The sequence below is a fragment of the Macrobrachium nipponense genome, chromosome 20 (genome assembly GCF_015104395.2).
Source record: "Macrobrachium nipponense isolate FS-2020 chromosome 20, ASM1510439v2, whole genome shotgun sequence".
NCBI classification, from domain to species: Eukaryota; Metazoa; Arthropoda; class Malacostraca; order Decapoda; family Palaemonidae; genus Macrobrachium; species Macrobrachium nipponense.
In genome coordinates, this window is record NC_061089.1 from 3,052,372 (window position 1) to 3,058,371 (window position 6,000).

Sequence of the window (6,000 nt, forward strand, 5' to 3'; positions counted from 1 at the left end):
CAATTAGTGGGATATAGAACGAAATTCTGGACAATTCGAGAATTAAATCTGGATCGCAGTTGAGCATATACCTATAGTTATGCACGTAAGGTTCATCCTTAACTCCTTCTATAGCACGCTGCTTGTTACAGTCTTCTTGGCGGTTGAAGAGCCTGACCCTGACATGACTTTATAGAATCCGTGAAACTAACGGAATTAGATCGAATCGGACGACGCTCGTCGTAATAGCCTGCACAGAAGGACTGTTCCCCTCCACGAACGTGTTGTGTTGGCCATGGATCTTTGATCGTTGTAAACATAATGGACAAGTTTCATAGTAAAGACCTCCTCCATATTGATTATTTTGTTCATTATACCTTCCTTGTGTCGGGCTTGGTACCACGTCACGTATGAATAAAATTTTATGATACACTGGACCAGTTCACTATTCTTGTGGGTGGGTGTGTTGGGGAGGGGAGCTCGCTTTTGCCACGTGTAGGCCACACCTTAGAGAAAAGGAATCAAGTCAAGGCGGGATATGGACGAGATATGGCTTATCTTATGATGTAAATCGATGTAGAAGCATGAATGGTGCTTTGTTGCTTAATCCGGGCTCCTATTGTTTGTTGGCCTTGCCCTTCCTTGCATTGTGTCCACTTTCGAGCGATACCTTTGTTATGACGAAGAAAAAAAGAAATATGACCGAAGGCGTTTGGACGAAATGTCAAACGTAAAAGGATATTATCCCACACAACTAATTGAATGAGGAAATATTGTTTACGATTAAAAAGCGAAAGATTTGAGAAGTTCTCTGTTTGTGATATGCTTAAACGTATGACCTTTTGCGCATCGTGGACGCAATGAATTAACTACGCTGAGATTTTTTGGCTGCTCTTAGAACAAGAACAGGACTATCCATAAATACTGAATGGAAATAGATCAAGTAATAAATTGTGGCTTTGTGAAATGACCTAGAATTGAGATTTGGAATATACTCTGTAAAGAGAGACTAAGTGAACTCTTATAATGGTTGAGTTTCGGTAATGAAGAAAGGAGGAAATATCTTGACTTTTCCTTAGATTTCAGAGGTATAATGAAATACTTGACTACTTTTCGTAAAAAAGAAAAAAAAATATTGACGGGATATCCCAGGTCAATAGTTCTTTTAAATAAAAGGTTTAAAGTTTTCGTCTGAGGAAACACAGCAAACAATAAATTTAAATTTCCGAAGATATTTATAAAAAGAATCTTTGTGATTGATGAACAGTAGAAACGATTGAGCGAAAATACTTTAATGCGTGAACTGTACACCTTTAATTCTTTGTTATGAACACGTTAACATACTACATGGTTACCTTTACAAAGAATACCTGAATTAAATGTAGTGCAAGTAAACATAAAAATATAAGCAGAAAGGGCATTCATGTTGAACCTTGCGACAAAGAATTGCTAATGTGTGTGTGTGTGTGTGTGTGCGTATATGTATATAGGTATATATATATATATATATATATATATATATATATATATATATATATATACATTTCTATAGTATACTCGATATATGCACTTACATGTTGAAGTTTAAATGTTCCAAACAAACAATATTAAAACGAGGAAACCATATATGTCGATTGTTTCAAGTGAACAAAAGCATAAGCAGAAAAAGTCATATCTTGAGCCTTGAGATAGAAGTTTTATATATATATATATATATATATATATATATATATATATATATATATGTATGTATGTATGTATATAGATATGTATATATATATATACATATGTATATATATATATATATATATATATATATATATAAATATATATATATATATGCATGCATACATACACAAACAGCTGAAATTCCAAAGTCCCATACATACTGTATTAGCACGAAAAAACCATATATTTCGATGAACACTGCAACAGTCCTGATCACAGGTGAATGTGGAATAAGCAGGCGTGGAAAAGCAGGCGTTGGTGTGATTGGAACAGCGGTTGTGTCGAGTCCTATTGAACTCCCCGAGTGTCCAGTCTGGTGGGCGGATTGGCTGGAACATTTGCTTAAGAATGAATGTCTGAAGATTCCCTCGTCCCTGATATCCGATTTCCGTTCTCCCCCTGACAGATATTCCCACTCTTTGCAGCTGTGAGCTAAGCCAGGACGGATTGACCCCTTTCATCATCGTAGGAGGGTGGTGCCATCACTGCACCTCACACGGTGCACTGTAGGCATTACTTAAGGTTCTGTTCAGCGTCCCTTCGGTCCTTAGCTGCATCCCATTTCATTCCTTTTACTGTGCTACCTCCATTCATATTCTCTACCTCCATTTTGCTCTCCACCCTCATAACAATTGTTTCCAAGTACAACTGCGAGTTTTTCCTCCTGTTACACCTCTCAAACCTTCTACTCTCAATCTCTCTTCTAGTGCTGAATGGTCTCATAGGTCCCAGCGTTAGGCCTTGTGTCTAAATTCGATATTCTATTCCATTCCATTCCAAAGAACAACCGCGATTCCAGTCACATCAACGTCGTTTTCCCATAACTGTACATTCCATAGTCACCTGTGGTTACCCCCGAAGTATTTCGAAATATATGGCTATGTCGTCTTAAGAGTGCTTTCCTGGTCCTTTTCAACTTCATAGAACGCTCGTGGATAACAGAGAAACAGATATTCATATATATATATATACACATACATACACATATATATATGTATGTATATATGTAAATATACATATATGTGTGTATATATATGTATATATAATATATATATATATATTATATATATATATATATATATATATATAATTTATTTCACAGTGATTCGCACCTTTTTACCCAAAAGTATTAAGTCTTAAATATTTAACCCATCGTTTCGAATCGAAGTTAACTTGGTAATAACTTACTGAAAGTGAATTGTGTTAGGTAAGTTTTATCTGTCCTGTCCAGGATTCAAGTAGAGAAATGTTTATCCCTAAGATTTGTAGATTCCTGAATGAAACTGATGCTGAACAGGACAAGAGGTATGAATGAGTTCTTGACAATTAGAACCAAATGAACCTGACTTTTCCAGTCCTCCGCACAAGTCTTGTGATCTGCTCTCAACATGTAATACCTAACATTAGGTTTTTGCAGCGTTGATGACGAATCCGGTGAAGATGTTCGTCGCAGCGTTTATCTGTACAAATGGGGAGCAGCAGAACTTGCGTCAGAAGTTGTGAAAGATATATCCGATCTTGATATGCGGAGCTGGAAGTTGTTCAATCAGAAAAGGATGTCTCTTTACTAAACCTGTCCCTGATGGCGACGGCATACGCTCCTTAGAAGTTTCTCGAAAGACAACTTCCATCTTAGTCATTACGAATGGTAGACTGGAACTGACAGACGTTGCTAGAAATTTCTCGACAAAAAATGAAACCTAAAATCGTCCGGGCCACGATATCTTTCGAGCTGTACTGATTAATGTCAGTTTTGTAAGCGTTGTTTTCGTTTGCATTTGTAGTACTTTTTCTGATTTATGTATTTGCTATTTTTATCATTTTTCCCACTTTGTAATAAAATAGTGCTTTACTTGTTAAGGTTATACCTCCTATTTTCTCACATTTTTGTTATTCCTCTTAATAACTCATAATATATATATATATATATATATATATATATATATATATATATATATATATATATATATATATATATATATATATAATTGTTTCCGACTTTTCGTAAATCATATTTACATCTTCTGGGATTTCTACCAAAAAATTCAAAATTATATTGTAAAATTTGACATAAAATACAATAAATGTCGGTTAAAAGTCAGATGACAAGTAAAATATTAAAATGTACGATACACAGACAAATATGGAACAAGATTGCACAATACAAAACGAAAGGTAAAACACTAAAATGCATATCAAACATACTAAAGACTAACTGAAACAACAAAAAAACTAGTGAAAACGAACTAACCTGCTGGTTCAAAGAACAGAACAGAGCTAGAAATAGTAACAAAGGAAGGGGAAGAAGAGAGAGAAAAAAAAATGAAAGCATCAAGACAAAAAAAACTGGGTAGAGCTGGACTGTGTTAATTGAGGAACTAGAAGTTTAATCTTAAGTGTTTAGAGTATAAATAAATCAGTTTGGTTGTTACTATAGCCAATGAATGCTAAAATTTTCATTTATAATTCTTAATTAATTAAAATATGTAAAACTGTCATTAAAAGTGAAATCTTTAGCATTATTGGCCATAGTAACAACCAAGCTGATTTATTTATACTCTAAACACTTAAGATTAAACTTCTAGTTCCTCAATTAACACAGTCCAGCTCTACCCAGTTGTTTTTGTTTTGATGCTTTCATTTTTCTCCCTCTCCGTCCCCTTACTTTGTTGCTATTTCTAGCTCTGTTCTTTTAATTGTACCAGCAGGTTAGTTCGTTTTCACTAGCGTTTTTATGTTGTTTCAGGTAGTCTTTAGTAAGTTTTATATGCATTTTAGTGTTTTACCTTTCGTTTTGTATTGTGCAATCTAGTTTCTTATTTGTCTGTGTATTGTACATCTTAATATTTTACTTGTCATCTAACTCATAAATGACCTTTATTTTTTTTATGCCAAACTACAATATAAGTTTTTACTGTTCGATAGAAATCTCAGATGTAAATATGATTTACGAAACGTCGCAATAAACTGTTAAAAGTAATTATCTCATCGTATACCTGGTCTGACCTCCTATGAAATATACCATGGACTTTTTTGTCGCATCACCCTACCCATTCAATATATATATATATATATATATATATATATATATATATATATATATATATATATATATATATATATATACTAAAATCACAAAAGTAAGCACGTGATTTTGTTTAACAGCAAAAGCCACAGGGAAAATTTTTAAAAATGAAAAGACAGAGTGCCAAGTACTTTCGTGTATTTACCACATCTTCTTTGTGCCCCGAAGATGTGGTAAATACACGAAAGTACTTGGCACTCTGTCTTTTCATTTTTTAAAATTTTCCCTGTGGCTTTTGCTGATATATATATATATATATATATATATATATATATATATATATATATATATATATATAATATTTATATATATACATATATATATATATATATATATATATATATATATATATATATATATATATATATATATATATATATATATATATATATATGAGGAGCGAAATATTTCTCAGCGTCCCAACTATATCGCAGTTAGCAGCCATAGTGGTTACATTCTGGTTGAAAATAGACGTACACTTAACAAAGAAAGCATTTAATTAGATGGCAAATGTCTAGACTGTTCATCGGTCCATATCATTACATTAAGGGCGCAGTACTTGTCCTGTCTCCTGTTTTATTTCCGTAAGTACAGCATGAGGAAGCCAGAGGCTAGGCAGTAGACGTCAGATGTCAAAGATTGCGAAGGTTTTGTCATGTGACTGGAATTGGGGATCGGTTAAGGCTGAAAGAGGTAGATATGGAGGCAGGAAAGTCCAGAAAATCGCATAGGAAGGGCTACACACAAGAGAGGAGGGAGAGATTGTAGAACTCATTTCATTACATCGTAAAAGAGCAATCTCACCCAAAGTATACAGTTAGAATTATTTAGTCAAGTTGAGTTCATAAAATTGCGCAAAATTAATTTTACTAATGGGTGCATGAGACCTGAGACATTCTGTAGAATCCCTAACCATAGATATAGAGGGGAGAGATTGGACAGTCGCATGAATGTCGTGTGCAAGTAAGCCGCCTTTGCTATGTGTTGATTCCCAGTGTGGCAGCAGCAGCGACTGCACAGACTGGCAGCAACAGAGCCGCCTCTGACACCCAGTGCTGGGCATTCAACTGTTCCATACAGAAACAGAATCACAAAAGAACAGGGAATCACATTTTTCAAGGTAGGGACATTACTTCATTTATGAAAATCTTTAGAACTGTGTTGAAACAACCTCAGTGTAAGATCACGGTCAACTTGCTGGCAACTAT

The 6,000-nt window shown here is 34.3% G+C and overlaps 2 protein-coding genes across 12 annotated transcripts in view; one reads left to right on the forward strand and one right to left on the reverse strand.

The window, feature by feature from the left end:
- Positions 1–6,000, forward strand: part of LOC135221648 (calcium uniporter protein, mitochondrial-like) — a 761,453-nt gene that overhangs the window by 458,230 nt on the left and 297,223 nt on the right. The window lies entirely within an intron of this gene.
- Positions 1–6,000, reverse strand: part of LOC135221641 (uncharacterized) — a 107,785-nt gene that overhangs the window by 27,628 nt on the left and 74,157 nt on the right. The window lies entirely within an intron of this gene.